The following is a 19,321-nucleotide window of genomic DNA, read 5'->3' as shown; positions in this document are numbered from 1 at the left end:
GTTGAGGGTTTGCGGCCCTCGGTGGAGAAGGAAGGACCAGTTATCCCTTTGGACTATGCTGGGGGAGCATGGGGCTGGGGGAGAAGAACAAGGCTTGGAATTTCTGTTAAAAGGAGCTGGGAGCCACTTGGTTCAAGTCCAAGCATTGTCAGACATAAAGCTGAAGCTCATTAATCAGCAACGAAGCCAGTCAGTGTGTTTATGAATTTCACCCTAGCAACCTGGGAGCAGAGCGGAGGAACAAACATTTCAAGTGCCAGTTCCCTCCCAGCCCCCTGGATCGTGCCAGCTTCTCCCACAGGGCAGGCTGGCCACAGAGAATGTCTGTATGAGCCTGTCTCTGCTGGGTGGAGAGGCTGCTGTGCAGCCCCTGAGGCCTGGCCTAGGCTCTCTAGCCAGATGCCCGGGTCTTGGGGCCTCTGCTTGTGGGTCTCTCAGCTCCTATATACTTAACCACCTCAGACCCCTGGCCAGGGCCCAGGTTGAGGGTATGCATTTGCTCTGCTGACAAGTCCCTTTTGCTCAAGCAGGACTTCCTGGAGGTCAGCTTCCTCCAGAGCCCTAACCTTTTGTCTGTGTGCCTCTTTCCCAGTCATTCACAGGGATTTAAGCAAAAGTGGACCCCTCCCTCTTCCAAAAAAGGAAAACCCTCTCCTGAGATGACTTTCAGCCAGAGTCCCGTGACATGCTCTTTTCATGGTCATCCATCATATTACGTCCTCCTCTGTTAGAGCTTTTTCATCTTTAATTATCTGGTGATTAAAAATTACATGCTCCTTGGAAGACATTCAAACAATATGAAAATATATTGTGTTAGCCATAAAGTTCATTTGGGTTTTTCTATAAGATGGCATGACAAAACCCAAATGAACTTTGTGGCCAACCCAATATAATATAGAATATTCTCTGTGCTTCCACCTTCCAGACGGCTTCCCAAGTGGAGCAGTGGTAAAGAATTCACTACATAGGAGATGCAGGAGATGCGTGTTCAATCCCTGGGTCAGGAAGATCCTTTGGCGGAGGAAATGGCAACCCATTCAAGTATTCTTGCTTGGAGAATTCTATGGACAGAGCAGCCTGGCGAATTACAGTCCATGGGATTGCAGAGTCAGACATGACTGAGTAACTGAAAACACATGCCACCCTCCAGAAACAACACCTGCTCACCCTGGTTTATATTCCTCGGGAGATATACATATATTCTCATATATAAGAATGTATGTATTTTGTTTTTATTTAATTTTTATTGTGCTAAAATATATGTTACATTTAAAAAATGTATACGTATGAAATAGCAGGAGGAGAAGGGGACAACAGAGGATGAGATGGTTGGATGGCATCACCGACTCGATGGACATGAGTTTGAGTAAACTCCGGGACTTGGTGATGGACAGGGAGGCCTGGCATGCTGCATGCAGGCCATGGGGTCGCAAAGAGCTGGACATGACTGAGTGACTGAACTGAAATGAACTGATGAAATATTAAAAGTTGAGAGGCATTAAGTACATTCACATTGTCGTGCAACCATCATCACCATCCATTTCCAGAACTTTTTCATCTTCCCAAGCTGAAACTTTATACCATTTAAAACACTAACTCCCCACTTCCTCTTTCCCCTAGCCCCTAGCAACCACCATTTCTAATTTCTGTCTTATAAGTCTGGCTACTCTAGATACCTCATATAATTGGAATCATACAATATTTGTCCTTTTGTGCCTGGCTTATTTCACTTAGTAGGACATCTTCAAGTTTCATGCATGTTGTATGAATGTCCTTCCTTTTTAAGGCTGAATGATATTCTTTTTAAGAATTTTTATTTATTTATTTTATTTGGCTGCACCAGATCTCAGTTGTGGCACATGGGTTCTTTAGTTGCAGCATGTGGGACCTACTTCCCTGACCAGGGATGTAACCCAGGCCCCCTGCATTGGGAGCAGGATGTCTCAGCCACTGGACCATCAGGGAAGTTCCAAGCTAAATGATATTCTATTATATGACTATATCACATTTTTGTTTATCCATTTATCCACTGATGGTATTTGGGTTGTTTCCACAAGAATGTATTCTTATATATAAATATATTCTTCCATGAAAGAATATCGTCAATACCATTGATTCTCTCTCTCACCCCAACCTAGTTTGTATACAGAAGCTGTGCCCTCTCTCCTTCTATATCCTTAATCTTTTACCAGGTTCTTTTGCCTGAAACTATCTCTGTGTTCCCCATGCCTAGCTAGTCCCTACTTGGCTTTCCCAACTAGTCCAACTCTCTCCATGTCCAATGGCACCTGCTGTTCTTCTCCACAGCAGCACTTTTACAGATTAGCACATAATATACCTCTTGTTTGTGTTATTATGACTTCCCAACTTTTCATCAGCAGTGTATAAGATGTTAAAACACATGGCCAAGTGGAGTTATTGCAGGAATGCAAGGATGGTTCAGCATCAGCAAATCTATTATGGAATTTGGTGTTGAAAGAACTCTTGGGGTGGGCATCAGAAGACAGAATTAAGTGCTATCTCTGTTCTGCCATTGACTAGCTGTATAACCTTTTGCATCCCTCCCTCCCACTTTCAAAGGGGTTCTCAGGAAGGGCTCTTCACTGAGGAGGGGAGCACAGCTTTGAGAAGCAGCCTATTCCTCTCCCTGTTCTATTTTCTTTACCTGTAAAATGAAGAAATATTCTAATTCCATGATTTTATAAGCTTTGTAAAAGAAACATAATAGAGTCAAGCAAAACAGGAAGGGAAAAACTGCTGTGTAGCTGGGTCCTAGCCAATTGTGTCCATGGTGCTGGTGGGCTCCTCAGAAGAGATCAGACCCACAGTGCCACACTGTGGACTGTTGGGACATGCATAAAAGGCTTAGACACAGCTAGGGTGGACTGACTACAAAAAGAAATAAATTTGTTCTAAATACAGTGGTGGATGATGGAAGTATTTGAAGTAGTTTTGATAATAAAACTGACTCTGATCAAGCCTCTAGATCTGCATTGTCCACTAGAGTAGTCAATAGCCACATGTGGCTACCTATATTTTAATTGGGCTAAAGAAGTGATGTTTTCAAATTGCGGTGCTGAAGAAGACTCTTGAGAGTCCCTTGGATAGCAAGGAGATCAAACCAGTCAATCCTAAGGAAATCAACCCTGAATATTCATTGGAAGGACTGTTACTGAAGCTGAAGCTCCAATATTTTAGTCATATGATGCAAAGAGCTGACTCACTGGAAAAGACCCTGATGCTGAAAAAGATTGAAAGCAAAAGGAGAAAGGGGAGGCAGAGGATAAGATGGTTAGATAGCATCACTGACTCAATAGATATAAATCTGAGCAAACTCTAGGAGATAGTGGAGGACAGGAGCCTGGTATGCTACAGTCCATGAGGTTACAAAGAGTTGGACATGACTTAGCAACTGAAAAACAATAGTTGATTTACAATCTTGTTGGTTTCAGGTGTACAGCAAAGTTAATTAGTTATACATATACATATATCCACTCTTTTTTAGTTTATTTTCCCATGTAGGCCATTACAGAGTACTGAGTGCCCTGTGCTATACAGTCCTTATTAGTTATCTATTTTATATATAGTAATGTATATGTATCAATCTCAATCTTCCAATTCACTGCAACCCCATCTATATTTAAATGAACATAAAACTACATAAAACTACAAATCCAGTTCCTCAGTCACACTGGCCACATCTCAGGAACTCAAAATTTGCATGTGGCTAGTGGCTACCATATTGGATAATGCAGATATAGAAATTTTCTGTAGCTGCAAAATATTCTATTGGACAGCACTGGCCTAGCTCTAACTACCAATTTACAGGGAATACAGAGGACAGAGGAACACATGAAATCATACCATAAGGATGCACTAAGCAATGTTCAGGTTATGGGAAACTCTTATTTTTTTTTCAACAATGACAAAAAATTACGAGAAAAAAAAAGAATAGAGAGTAAACCTATAGATTAACAGACTTAAGAAACATACTAGCCAAATGAAATGTATGGATTTATTTGCATCTCAATTCAAACAAACTATTAAAATCGTATTAAGACAATTGGGGAAATGTGAATAATATAATTGATAATAATGGAGTAATTATTGTTATGGGGAGTATTCATTGAATTGTAATTATATTCTTTTATAAAACTGCTTGGGGGGAAATAAAACTGCTTAGATCTTAGAGATACATATTGAGAAATCTGTAGATAAAATGATATGATGTCTGGCATTTGCTTCAAAGTGTTCTGGGAGTGGGGAAGTATGCAAAACTATGGAAGATATAAGATTGGCTGTGAACTGATAATTTTTAAAACTGAGTGATTGAGTACAAAGGATTTTATTAGCGTATTTTCTCTGCTTGTGTATATGTTGACATTTTTCATAAAAAAATTTTCAGCCTTTTAAAATGAAAATGAAATCCTGCATTTGCACCAACATGGATGGACCTAGAGAATATTATGCTTCGTGAAATAAGTCATACAGAGAAAGACAAATATTATAGCACTTACACATAGCTTTTAAAAATAATACAAATGAACATAAAACAAAACAGAAACAGACTCATAGATATAAAAAACAAACTTGTGGTTATCAAAGAGGAGAGGAAGGATGGGAGGGACAAATTAGGGATATGGGATTAAGAGATACAAGCTACTGGGAATTTTCTCTGTGGTCCAGTGGCTAAGATTCTGAGTTCCCAATGCAAGGGGCCTGGATTGGATCCCTGGTCAGGGAACTAGATCCCACGTGCTGTGACTAAAACCCTGTGCAGCAAAAGAGAGAGATACAAACTACTATGTATAAAATAGATAAGCAACAAGGATATGTTGTATAGCACAGAGAATGATAAGTTTCAATATTACCTTGTAATAACTTTCAAGGGAGTATAATCTGTGAAAATGCTGAATCGCTATGCTGTACACCTGAAATTAATATATTATAAATCAACTATACCTCAATAAAAATGAATAATGTATTAGCAATAAATAAATAAAATGAAAACATATGCATAGATATGTCCAGCTGGCTTCCTTGTCGCATCACATTTAACATAGAACTGAATCCAGGGAACCCACCAGGAAGAGGAGATGGATCAAGGATGGTCCACAGCAAGTTCCCTGCAGGTAGGCTATCAGCTACTTGGCAAAGGAGAGAAAGAAAAGAGAAGCTGGGATGATGAGGAGTGGAGAGGTTGTAGGAAGAAAATTCTGCAGATTAGAGAAGGAAACGGCAACCCACTCTGGTATTCTTGCCTGGGAAATCCCATGGACAGAGGAGCCTGGCGGGGTACAGTCCATGGGGTTAAAAAGAGTCGGATATGACTGAGCAACTAACACACACCAGAAGGGAGAAGCGAGCCAGCAAGAGGCACAAGGAAGGGTGGGAGTTAGGCTGGCTCTTGGCTGAAGAAGAGCCACTGTTTCTAGGAGGTACAGTAAGTCCCTACATATGAACCTTCAAGTTGCAAACTTTCAAAGATGCCAATGTGCATTTGCATGTCCAATGATGTCAGGCATGAGTGAAACTGCAGCTTGCCCTCCATCTCCTGTTGCTGATGATTCTTCAGCTCTACCATCTCCCACCTCCTCTCCCTACTCCAGTCAGTAACTCTTCTTGCCTGTTCACTCGATGCCAGCACCTATATGCCAGCTGTTGTACCATACTATGGTACTTTTCAAGGTACTGCACTGTAAGAATAAAAAATGTTTTATTTTATGTATTACTTGTGTGAAAAGTATTATAAACCTATTACAGTACAGTCCTATATATAGCTGATTGTGTTAGTTGGGCGCCTAGGCTAACTTTGTTGGACTTAATGAACAAATTGGACTTACGAGCTGGCTCTTGAAACAGAACTCATTCGAAGGTAGGGGATTTACTGTATTGGCCTGTCCCCTCACCCCCAGGGTGGCCTCACCAGCATTCAATCCAATTCATGGCAATAGAGTCAAGACACAATGTGCATTTCTGGGCCATCCCAGGCACGCTCCTCTCAACCCATTCTACTTTGCTTCCATCTGTCATAATGGAGGGGCTTCCCTGGTAGCTCAGCTGGTAAAGAATCCGCCTGCAATGCAAGAGACCCTGGTTCGATTCCTGGGTCAGGAATATCCCCTGGAGAAGGGATAGGCTACCCACTCCAGTATTCTTGGGCTTCCCTGGTGGCTCAGATGGTAAAGAATCCGCCTGCAATGCGGGAGACCTGGGTTCGATCCCTGGGTTGGGAAGATCCCCTGGAGGAGGGCGTGGCAACCCACTCCAGTATTCTTGCCTGGAGAATCCCCATGGACAGAGGAGCCTGGTGGGTTACAGTCCATGGAGTCGCAAAGAGTCAGGCTGAAGCAACTAAGCACACACCACGACTGAGCACTGATGCACAAGACCACATGTAACAGGGAGTTCCTTAGGGTTATAACTATGGGGTGCTGCCTGCAGTTCAGAGGATGGAGCCCAAAACTGAAAGCCAGGAAGCTACTAACAATGTCTCAAGACAGAGGAGGAAGGTTGAAGGGGACAGGGTAACCAAGGATCAGAGTCAGGTTCAGTAGGCCCCATAGGAAGTCCTGAGCTAGGGTGTAACTGGCATGCTGTCTATGCTTGACTTGCATATAATGAAAACATTACTTTTATTGAGTAACTTAAAAAAACCCATTCAGTGGGGACTTCCCTGCTGACACAGCGGCTAAGACTCCAAACTCCCGATGCAGGGGGCCCGGGTTTGATATCCCTGGTCTGGGAATTAGATCCCACATGCTGCAACTAAGAGTCTACATGCTGCAAAGAAGGTTGAAGATCCTGAGTGCTGCAACTAAGACTCATTGGAGCCAAATAAATACAATTTTAAACTGTATCTCCTGAATGTGATGGTTTATTTTATATGTCAACTTGACTGGACCACAGGGGACCAGATATTTGATCAAACATTACTCTGAGTGTGTCTGAGGGTGCTTTGGGATTTTTTGTTTTTTCAGCCATGCTGCACAGCTTCTAGGATCTTTGTTCCCCAACCAGGGATCGAACCTGGGCCCTGTGAGTGAAAGCACCAAATCCTAACCATTGGACCACCAGGGAAATCCCCTGTGAGGGTGTTTTAGAATGAGGTTCACATTTGAATCCGTAGACCAAGCAAATTGCCCTCCTGCATGTGGGTGGGCCTGTTCCAATCAGTTGAAGGCCTGAATGCCTCCCACCTGACTGTCTTTGAACTGGTACATTATTTTTTTCCTGCCTGCAGACTGGACCTGAAACATCGGCTCTTCCTTGGTCTTGAGACTGCTGTCACTTGGCCTGGACTACGTTATCAGCTCTATGGGTCTCCAGCTTGTCGACTCAAGACCTTGGGACTTGTCAGGCTCCACAATAGCATGAGCTGATTCCTTATAATAAATCCCTTTCTCTCTATATATATACCCACATCCTATCAGTTCTGTTCCTCTGGAGAATCCGGACAAACACACTGAATAAATAAATGCCATTACTAGATAAATATTTCAATGGACCCCATTACTTTTCAGCTCAGTCTCAGGTAACATAGAGCCTTTGAGTCCTTCAAAGTAACAAATACAGCCTCTCTTCTTCCATAATTAGAATATCCAGCCCAAGATACTCTTCATAACTTCTCCCCTCCCCCAGCTCAGGCCTGCTTCCAATTGAAACTGTCCAGCAGCAAGTCTGTGTGACTGACTTCCCTTTCTCTTTCTCCATCTTGCACTTCCCCTTCCCTTCCGCACCTCCAGCTCCTCAGGGGGAGGGTGGAGTAGGGGAAGGAGTGGTGTCTATTGATCTGGTTCTCTCTCTGGGCCTGGCAGGTATCTAGAACTGATTCTCTCTTCCTCAAGAGTGTTCATGGGCATTGCAATGGCAGTACCTCCCAGCTTCTCTCTAAGTAGAGGTCTCCTTACTCCCCACCCCAGAAGTCCTCTTGGGTAGTCTGAGATATCCCGTAAGGACGCTGTCTCCTTTCAGGGCCAAGGAAATACCCAGACAACCTTTCTCCCAACACAGTATAGGCTGATCCAACATGGCAGTGCTCTCCTGTCTTAGTCACTGAGGCAGTGAGCCTGTCATTTGCCCTTTAGATGTCCAGGGTGGGAAGAGACCCCAGTCTCCAGCCTGCTTTAGCTTTCTCAGGTATGGAGCTGACACAGTTCCTGGGGCCCCGGCAGCAGCATGTCCCCCTGCTGAACTAGCACCTCTCACTGGGGCCTGGGCTTCTTTGTGGCTGGGTGGAGGCCGGGGGAACCCAACATTCTACATGTGACATTCTATATGTGTGCAAATACCCTAAGTGCAACCCTCAATCTATTCAGGCTTGGAGCCTGAATAAAAATTTTAGAAATACTGTCTTTTTCCATCACTCAGACAGACGTTCCTGAGGCACTTTTTACGTGGCTCCTCAGGAAGTCCCCAGTGATATGAGACCCCAGTTCCCTACAATAATGATGAACTTGGATTGGCGTTCCCTTCTTCCCTGTTTCACTCTTCCCTGTCCTTCATTCCTGTTCCTTGGGGCAGTGGGAAGTGTCAGTGGCTCAGTTGTGTCTGACTCTTTGTGACACCATGGGCTGTAGCCCACCAGGCTCCTCTGCCCATGGGATTCTCCAGGCAAGAACACTGGAGTGGGTTGCCATGCCCTTCTCCAGGGGATTTTCTTGACCCGGGGATCGAACCCAGGTCTCCTACATTGTAGGTAGATTCCTTACCACCTGAGCTACAAAGGAAGCCCTTGGGCCAATTCCACATACACACACACAAAAAAACTACGCAAAGCCCTTTTCTCAGGCTCTGCTTTCAAGAGGGAGTGAGGACACCGGCTCAGAGGGACACCTTATTAGGCTTTGGGTTAAAAGGCACCACCTCCCACATACATCCTTCCCCATATAAACTCTCATTTTTAGGGGGTCGGTGGGGTCTCAGACATGACAACTACTATCTACCTCTACCTCAAATCTCTTCATCTATTTTCTACTTCCCACTCTCAGACCTTTCCTATCCTTGACCCCCAGAGTCCAGGAACCATTTCTTTTGTAAATCTGTATATGATGACATATGCCAATTTGGAACCTCACTCTGTAAGTTCACAGTTACTGTCACTTGGTGTCTCTGTAGAGGGTTCCATTTTCATATCGGTTACCCCACTAAGCATTCAACCTAGAGTTCCTTTTCCGGAAAGCAATGACATCTAGTTTTTCATAGTGTGTATACCACAACTTCCAGTTCTACCATCCTGCTCACCCCCCATCCCCCACCACACCCAGACCTGTTCTGAGCTGGGTTACTAACGTCAGTCTGAAACTATGCCCACTCCCTCCCCACTGCTAGTGATACAATGAGGCGCACTCCACCTAAGATCTGACTGGCAAACAGCCTCTGCCTAAATACTACGCAGCTATAAATGCAGCCTAATACTATGCTTGTTTTAGCAGCCACGTCATCTGGCTACTCAGTGGCTCCCGCTCCCTATTTCCTAATGCCCGCTGGTCATTTCCACTCGGATGCCTGCAGGCTCCTCAGATTAACAAGCCCACAGCAGGGCATCATCATCGTTATGCCCTCCCACTTAGCTCTGCCTCATGTATTTGTGGTCTTGGTGGATGGAATCATTGCAGGCTAGCCACCTCGGAGGCTTTCCGAAGGGCTCTGACTCCAAGTCTGCAGAAACCAGCCTTAACAGGCTTCCTCAGCCTCAGCCTATGCCTGTGTGTGAGGCCCACGTGTGTGATCTTCCTCTGAAGTCCAGTGAGATTGTGGCTTGAAGCTCTATGTCCCTCTACACTTCTGACAGAAACCCGGTGACTGTGCTTTTCCAGTGTCATAACTTTCTGCTCTCATCATTTTATTCTTTCATGGAGTCAGGTTTCTCAACGATGACACCTTGCTATTAATTTTCAGAGACTCAGGATCATGCTGGCTGCATGTAAATAGCAGTCATCGGAGTACATAGTCCCCAGTCGCCTAGGACCATCAAGTGACCAGGGCTCATTAGGAAGCCACACGAGTGGCCTGCGTGCTGTACTCTTAGCACCCTGGTTTCACAGGCGAGATCCTGAACACTGTGATCTTCTCCACTCACACCTCTCCGTTGTTGATGTTGCCCTGAGAGGCTAGGGCACCTTCAAAGGACCTGCTTGGGTCCATGAATCCACAGAGGCTGATGGGCATGTCCATGCTCTTGGAGTGCCAAAGGAGACCCCGGCACCACTGGAGTGACTAAATCCACAAGGTGGAAGCCACTCAGACTCTGGGTGGACAGTTCTTAACTTGGGACCTATCAACCTGTAGGTGGTAAATCCCCAGAAATGTTTGGTGAAGTCTGATGATGGGTATTTACACTTCTGGGGAGAAAATGTACAATTTTCCTCAGATTTGCAAGGGGGTTTGGGACACAAATGAAAAGTTCAGAGAAGGAGAACAAAGGGGGCTTACAGAACCACTATTTTGTTAGAATATGTTTATTCCTGATTATATTATATATGTAACTCATATGTGCACTGTAAAATTGGAAAATAAGATGGGCACACAGACTCTAAAATTACTTTTGGGAATTCCCTGGCAGTCCAGTGATTGGAGCTCCACGCTCTCACTGCCAAGAGCCCCAGTTCGATCCCTGGTCAGGGAACTAAGATCACACAAGCCACTCAGCACAGCCAAAAAAATGTATACACATCCCTCAAAATCTGGACAAGATGCTCCTTTATGACCTGCTTCTTTCTACTTAAAGTATTATGGACATTAAAGATTTTTCTAGAACTTTAATGACTTAAATGACTTCAGAGTACTCAGTCCTTTGGGTGCCCTATTTTTTCACATTGGTTTCTTTTGCTTGTCTTTGCTGTTATAAATAATATTGTGATAAACATCTTCTTACATACATTTTCAAAATACATTTTTGATTTATTTTAATGCAATTCTAGAAGTGGAATTTCTAAACGAAAGGGTATAAATGCTTTTATTTAAGGACTTTAATATTGACAAAATTGCTGTCCATAAAGGTTGACTGCAATTTATTCTTCCACAGTAAGAGGATATTTGCAATTTGAAATATTACATCTCAGGTCATATTGGCATCTCTTGTGGAAGCTGGTCTGTGCTCTAGCTGTGGATTGCACAGTTAACATTGCCTGAGAAGTCTTTCCAGAGTTTTGGCAACTCTCTGACAGGTGCTATTCAATAGAAGATGACTCTGCTTTTCTTTACCTGTTTACGAGACCTGACATGGTGACAGATTAATTTTCAGGCAGTGATTAGAGTTCATGAGATTGAGTGGTGACAAATAAATATTTGGTGTCTCTTTAAAAAGATTCCCTCCTCTTACTCCCTGGTGCTCCAGGGATTAGGACTCTGAGTTTCCAATGGAGGGTGCACGAGTTCGATCCCTGGTTGGGGAACTAAGATCCCGCATGCCACTTGGTGTGGCCATAAAAGAAAAAGATTCCCTCCTCTCATCCCTGGCTTAAGTCAAAATTTCTATGTCTTGTTAAAGTTTAAGAATTATGGCTTATCCAGAAATAAACCCGTACACATAGGTTCAGTTCAGTTCAGTTGCTCAGTCGTGTCCGACTCTTTGCGACCCCATGAATCCCAGTACGCCAGGCCGCCCTGTCCATCATGAACTCCCGGAGTTCACTCAGACTCACGTCCATCGAGTTAGTGATGCCATTCAGCCATCTCATCTTCTGTCCTCCCCTTCTCCTCCTGCCCCCAATCCCTCCCAGCATCAGAGTCTTTTCCAATGACTCAACTCTTCGCATGAGGTGGCCAAAGTATTGGAGTTTCAGCTTTAGCATCACTCCTTCCAAAGAAATCCCAGGGCTGATCTCCTTCAGAATGGACTGGTTGGATCTCCTTGCAATCCAAGGGACTCTCAAGAGTCTTCTCCAACACCACACTTCAAAAGCATCAATTCTTCAGTGCTCAGCTTTCTTCACAGTCCAACTCTCACATGCATATATGACCAGTGGAAAAAGCATAGCCTTGACTAGATGGACCTTTGTTGGCAAAGTAATGTCTCTGCTTTTCAATATGCTATCTAGGTTGGTTATAACTATTCTTCCAAGGAGTAAGCGTCTTTTAATTTCATGGCTGCAGTCACCATCTGCAGTGATTTTGGAGCCCCAAAAAATAAAGTCAGCCACTGTTTCCCCATCTATTTCCCATGAAGTGATGGGACCAGATGCCATGATCTTAGTTTTCTGAATGTTGAGCTTTAAGCCAACTTTTTCACTCTCCTCTTTCACTTTCATCAAGAGGTTCTTTAGTTCTTCTTCGATTTCTGCCATAAGGGTGGTGTCATCTGCATATCTAAGGTTACTGATATTTCTCCTGGCACTCTTAATTCCAGCTTGTGCTTCATCCAGCCCAGAATTTTGCACGATGTACTCTGCATAGAAGTTAAAATAAGCAGGGTGACAATATACAGCCTTGACGTACTCCTTTTCCTATTTGGAACCAGTCTGTTGTTCCATGTCCAGTTCTAACTGTTGCTTCCTGACCTGCATACAGATTTCTCAGGAGGCAGGTAAGGTGGTCTGATATTCCCATCTCTTTCAGAATTTTCCACAGTTTATTGTGATCCACACAGTCAAAGGCTCTGTCATAGTCAATAAAGCAGAAATAGATGTTTTTCTGGAACTCTCTTGCTTTTTCGATGATCCAGCAGATGTTGGCAATTTGATCTCTGGTTCCTCTGCCTCTTCTAAAACCATCTTGAACATCTGGGAGTTCACGGTTCAAGTATTGCTGAAGCCTGGCTTGGAGAATTTTGAGCATTACTTTACTAGCGTGTGAGATGAGTGCAATTGTGCAGTAGTTTGAGCATTCTTTGGCATTGCCTTTCTTTGGGGTTGGAATGAAAACTGACCTTTTCCAGTCCTGTGGCCACTGCTGAGTTTTCCAAATGTGCTGGCATATTGAGTGCAGCACTTTCACAGCATCATCTTTCAGGATTTGAAATAGCTCACCTGGAATTCCATCACTTCCACTAGCTTTGTTCGCAGTGATGTTTTCTAAGGCCCACCTGACTTCACATTCCAGGATGTCTGGCTCTAGGTGAGTGATCACACCATCGTGATTATCTGGGTCGTGAAGGTCTTTTTTGTATAGTTCTGTGTATTTGCTGTATACCTGAATCTAATACAATATTGTAAGTCAACAATACTTAAATTATAAACAAATTATGGCTTATCCCAAAGTCCCTCTGGCATGCCCCGATAATTTAATAATTCAAGGGAAAAAATGAGCATGTCTAAATAAAAAACCATCCATAATTAACAAACATCTGCATAAAGGCATTTCTTATTTTATGGAACAGACATGCTGGGATTCCAGAAAATTGTGGCTAGCTGAAATCCTATTTCTAATTTCTCTTGGATTGCCCAGGGTGATTCTCTTTGTGAAATAATAACATTTGTTGAAAATCCACATTTTTGTCTAGCTAGAGGGCTGTAAGTCATTAGTCTGTTTACCAGAATACTAATGTATGAAGAACTTTGTGTTAGGACCCGTTGGAAGGATTTTGCTTTTAGTTCTGCTGTTACAACTGTTCCCACTGTCTTCTCAATCTTTCGGTACCAGCAGCTTGAAAGGCACAGCTGAGGGAAAGCAGATAAATGTGGAAAGTGACCCCAGAGTCACCAGCTCAGACAGTACTGTTGTAAAACTGGCCAGCAATGTCAACCATCAGTTTTTTGGTGGTGTTTTTTGGCCGCCTTGTGGGGCATGTGGGATGTGGAATGGAACCCGCACTCCCTGCAGTGGAAGCGCAGAGTCTTAACCACTGGATTCCAGCAGTTTGTTTAAATGGAAAATTGTTCCTAAAGGGAAATGCCTGCATTTCTCTGGTTTTACAGTAAGGCTAAAGATTTCCACAGATGGTTACAGCATGGCATGAAGACACAGAATATTTTGAAACTTCCCCCATCGACTTTGCTTTTCAGTTTCTTAATGTAATACAACCAAATCCAAGTTCATGATATATCTCCATGGAAAGAAGAGGATGAATAGGCAGAAGTCAGAAACAAATGGGGCGTGTCCACAAAATGCCATGCCGAAGTTTGTGGTTTCAAGCTTGGAATGCTTTTTCCCAGAGGAAAACAGTAATGTTTAAAATGGTCGTCAGATTTCTAGGCTAGACCTCAAAATTCTATATATGTTATATTATGGCTGAAATACCCGTATCTTATAATTAAAACTTAGTAAGAAACAAACTGTCATTTTACAAAAATAATTTTTAAAGAAACAAAGGAAAAACAATTTCAGAACAGAAAATAAGACAGGTTTTATTCATCCACATCACTAGTACTTAAAAAAAAAAAAACACCAAAACACACTTAATAGAAAGTAGAAAAGAAGCCATTAACTTTTAGGAAGATTTAAATAGGTACTTTTGAATACTTTCAAAGAGTTTAAGGACTTGAAGTCATTGGTACTTTTGGTCTAATTTTAGTTCACAATGTATGGCCTTTTTTCAATACAACCACAGCCCTAAAAGCTCCCTGGTTTAACATCAGCCATGGTTAGGTGGGGCTTGGGCTAGTACACGGAATTAAAAGAGGCAGAGAGATTATTGAACTAACTATGTACTAGTTGGAAAGAAGCTCTGGGGAAAAGGTGAAGGAGGACAAAAGTGAAAAAAGATAGTCTGAGGTGGAATTACCTTGCTTGGCATGGTGACAGACAGTGGTGAGCAAAAAGAATGGTGAAGGTAAAGAAAGCTTGGGTCTGCCAGTGTCCTGGCCTGCAGAATGCCCTGGGAGCTTGGGTTCTGTACCTGGTGTTGGGAAAGGCATGCAAGGCACCATGTGTATCCCACCACTCACATACTCACATATAAGTCCTGCTTTAATACTGGTGTTTGAAACCTCCTCATGCCTGCTCCATGGTTCTACAAAGGACTGGTATTCATGCTCCTGGACCCTGACTGACTCTGGAACTTGTTTTTTGGCTAACAGAAGAGTGAGGAATGACACTGTGTGACTTCTGAGGCTAGGTTCTAAGGAGTCTTGCAGCTACCACCTGGGTCTCTTGGAACACGTGCTTTGGCTGCCATGCTTGCTTCAAGAAGCGCAAGTCCTTGGAGACTGCCATGCTGTAAGGAAGACCACAGTTGCTTTCCAGCCACTCCAACCCAGGGGCCAGACAAGAGTGAAGAAGATTCAGATAAGTCCAGCCTTGTGCACCATTTTACTTCAACCAAACTCAGAACCTCAAAGAAGCACCGCACAGCTGAGCCTTTTTTATCATCCCTCAGAACTGTGTGGCTAGTGGTAAAGAACCCGCCTGCCAAAGCAGGAGATGCCTGAGACTAGGGTTTGATCCCCGGGTTGGGAAGATCCCCTGAAGGAGGGCATGGCAACTCACCCTGGTATTCTTGCCTGGAGAATCCCATGGACAGAGGAGCCTGGCAGACTATGGTCCATAGGGTTATTTTATTTATTTATTTTTGGCCACACTGAGTGGCATGCAGGATCTTAATCTCCCAACCAGATATTGAACCCATGCCTCCTGCACTGGAAGAATAGAGTCTTAACCACTGGACTGCCAGGGAAGTCCCTGGGGTGTCTTTTATATAACAGTACATAACTAGCACCCAGATTAAGCCCCAGTTTCCTAAGTGCACCAAAATTTCAGTTCCAAACTACTGTCTACTCCCATGAGGATGTGCTGACTCATCCTTCTGCATGCTCAGCACAAGGGAACATCAAGAATCTCCCCAGCATTTATACTTCAGCTTTTATTTAAAAAAATTTTTTTTAAGATATGCATTTTTCTTTTCTTTTTTTAAAAAATATTTATTTGGCAGCACTGGGTCTTAGTTTCAGAATGTGGGATCTTTAGTTAAGAGCATGTGGGAAAAAAAAAAAAAAAAAGAGCATGTGGGATCTAGTTCCCTAACCAGGGATTGAACCCAGGCCCCCTGCATTGGGAATGCAAAGTCTTAGCCACTGGACCACCAGGGAAGTCCCTATACCTCAGCTTCTAGACCTCAATTAGTTTCTTCTTGGATCTTACTTGTGGGCCCCCTTTGCTAGATTGGAAGTTTTGTGATTACAATTAAGGAAAATAAGTAATAACAATCATGAGCCTCTTGAATGAATAAAGGTAACATTAGCTACTGGTAGCATTCTGGTGGAACCCGGGAAGTAACTCTGGGCCAATGTTCCAGAACTGATTGGAAAAACAGCTTCCGGTTGCTATCAATTCACTGCTCTTAGTTAAAATCATGTTTCTCCAGGATCTCTTTCTAAGAACTGGGTCCTTCTGGAGACATAGAACACAGTACAGGTGTTTTTCAGAGACTGGCTTAAAGAACTCAGTAAAGAAAGACAATCTGGGCACTCTGCCTGCGAAACGACTTTAGCAGAGCAGTCGTTTTCTTGCTGAGTTTTCACAGGATTGTTGTTGTTGATGATGATGAGGCTGGTAGACTCAACGCTGAACAATTACACACATGAAGGCAGTCAGAACAACACAGTCATTGAGCTGACGGAGAGATTCCAGTTTCACCAATTCCCTCCTCTCAGAAGAAGGAACATGTTAATTATGTTGATGGAGCTGATAAGACACAAAGAATTTGTCCAGGGGTCAGTGTCCCCCACAGGGTAGATAATCAACGGGAATTGCTTTCTTCCTTCTCCCTGGAATGCTGTCAGGAAACACAGATGGTACTCAAAAATGTCTGCCTAATGAATGAATCTATGAGTTAGAAGTCCTGAAACTGAGTAGCTTGGAGTCAGGTAACCCACAGAGATACTATAAATAGCCGGACTGAAAACAGCTCCATTCATGGTGTAACTGAGTCACACCCTAGCTAACTATACAGGGTAGTCATCCAGAATGGACAGGGGCAAAAATATAGAATGTCATCAGGACATCACCAGGTAAAAAAAAGCATCTTTGTTTCCAGAGTTTATGGACGCCCTGTATATTAAGACCAAATATTTCTGATCTTTTACTGGTTTGATCTCAGAGGATGTAACACATCTTTGTTGTGTGTTGGAAGGCTTTGTTCAAAATCCTGTGCGAGGACTTCCCTGGTGGTCCGGTAGTAAAGCCTTCTGATGCAGGAGGTACAGGTTGGATCCTTGGTCAGGGAACTAAGATCCCACCTGCCTCATGGCCAAAAAAAACAAAACATAAAACAGAAGCATTATTATAACAAATTCAATAAAGACTTAAAAAATGGTCCATGTCAAAAAAAATCTTTAACAGGAATGAAACCAACACTGTAAAGCAATTATCCTTCAATTAAAAATAAATAAATTAAAAAAAAACTTTTAAAAATATTAAAAAAAAAAACCTGTGTGGCATAAACCCTATGGTCAGCACCGCCAAGGAGTCTTGCACAGAAGAGGGACTCAGAAGTGACAAAGGTACTTGTTAACTGGACTGTGATAGCTGGTTTCTCTTGGGTCCCCAAGGGCATGGCGAAGATATAAGCAGTGCAGACCCAAGGCCCAACGGCCAACGGCAGGGAACGTGGAAGCAGAACAAGAAGAGGCCTGACACCACCCCTATAGACACAGACTCCCAGATCTTTCTCAAGAAATAGTTTCCCTGAGGGGACTTGCCTTTCTTTTCTCTCTGCTTCACCATCCAACCCCTGTGGAGTCCCTGGAGGACCTGGGAGAAATGTTCTTCCTAATATTGAAATCCCAATTCCCAAGGTGATGAAATTAGGAGGTGTGGCCTTTGGGAGGTGATGAGGTCATGAGGGCAGAGCCACAGTGAATGGGATTAGTGTCCTTATAATAAAGGAGAGCCCAGAGAGCTCCCAAGCCCCTCATGTCAAATGAGGCCACAGAAGCAGATGATCATCTAGGAACTGGGAAATGGGTTCTCACCAAACACTGAATCTGCCAGCGTCTTGATCTTGGACTTCCAGCCCCCAGAACTGTGAGAAATCAATGTCTGTTGTTTCTGAGTCACCCAGTCTCAGATATTCAGTCTGAGTATTTTGTTACAGCGGCCTGAATGGACAAGACAGTTCTCCAGTTGTCCTTGTGATGAGGTCAAGAAATAACAGAAGTTTGTGATGGTTAATTAACCACAAGTAAGGAGCCCAGCCTGCTATTAAAGTTAAGCTAATTGAAGAATATGATTGTCCAATAAACCTTTGGGGGAAGTGACAAAAGGAAAGTTCAGCATGTATGTCACTGACTAATTTACATCTCTGGACACTCTCTAATCATCTTCCAGGATCATCAGAAAACACTTCGGCCAACATTTTTCAGAAGAGCTTACCAAGAAGGAAGGCGATAATGATTTCACTAACCAGCAAGAAAGGAAAGGAGGGGATTGGCGTTGGGCCTCTAAAAGAAATAAAAAAAGAAAGAAATCGACTTCCACTGTTACCACCACGAAACAATAACAAAAGGATTACAACTTTAAAGGCACCTTTGAAGCCTCTGGGTTTCCCTGGTGGCTCAGAGGTTAAAGCGCCTGCCTGCATTGCAGGAGACCTGGGTTTGATCCCTGGCCCTGGAGAAGGAAATGGCAACCCACTCCAGTATTCTTGCTTGGAGAATCCCATGGACGGAGGAGCCTGGTGGACTACAGTCCACAGGGTCGCAAAGAGTCGGACATGACTGAGCGACTTCACTTTCACTTTGAAGCCTCTAGATATATTTTAATTGCCTCAAAGTTCTCACAAATCATGGTGCAAGAAGCAGTATTTAAAAGAGAGGGAGTACATAAAGAAAAAAAACAAAGTTGCAAGTCAGAAATGCTAACTGGTGTTTTTAGAAAACAATCTTTTTTTTAACTAGAAAAAAATTCTTTTAGTTGAAGAATTTTGTGATTCACAATATTATGTTAGTATATAAAAACTTTAAATTCTGAAATAATTATAGAGTCACAGGAAGTTGTACAACTTAGGACAAAATTAAAATCAGGAAATGTACAATACGTAGACTGTATTCAGATTTCATCAGTTTTACATGCACTCATTTGTGTGTGTGTCGGGGGGCGGGGGGAGCTCTGTGCAAAGCTATCACATGTGCAGCTTTGTGTAACCACCACTGCAATCAAGACACTGAGTTCTACCATCTCCAAAAGTTTCCCTCAGGTTATTCCTTTATTGCTACTCCCATTCCGCTCACCTCCCCCATCTGAACCCCTGGCAATACGAAGCTATTCTCCATCTGTAGAATTATGTTATTCCATTAAAGTCATATAAACAGAGTCGTACAGTATGTACTCTTTTGCAACTGGATTTTTTTTTCCACTCAACATAATTCCCTGAAGATATGTCCATCTTGTTGTGATATGTACAATATGTCTTAGGCAGCTCAGGTGGCTGTAACAGAGTACTACA

At 43.1% G+C, this 19,321-nt stretch overlaps 1 non-coding gene across 1 annotated transcript; it reads right to left on the bottom strand.

Moving 5' to 3' along the window:
* Window positions 1-15,892: 15,892 nt before the first annotated feature.
* On the bottom strand, window positions 15,893-15,965 carry TRNAG-CCC (transfer RNA glycine (anticodon CCC)). The gene has a single exon. It is a non-coding gene; the product is annotated as a tRNA-Gly (tRNA).
* Between the last annotated feature and the right edge of the window lie 3,356 nt (window positions 15,966-19,321).

The sequence above is a fragment of the Bos indicus genome, chromosome X (assembly GCF_029378745.1).
Source record: "Bos indicus isolate NIAB-ARS_2022 breed Sahiwal x Tharparkar chromosome X, NIAB-ARS_B.indTharparkar_mat_pri_1.0, whole genome shotgun sequence".
NCBI classification, from domain to species: domain Eukaryota; kingdom Metazoa; phylum Chordata; class Mammalia; order Artiodactyla; family Bovidae; genus Bos; species Bos indicus.
Note: the sequence above shows the minus strand (reverse complement) of the source record. Positions and strands in the feature narration are given on the sequence as shown.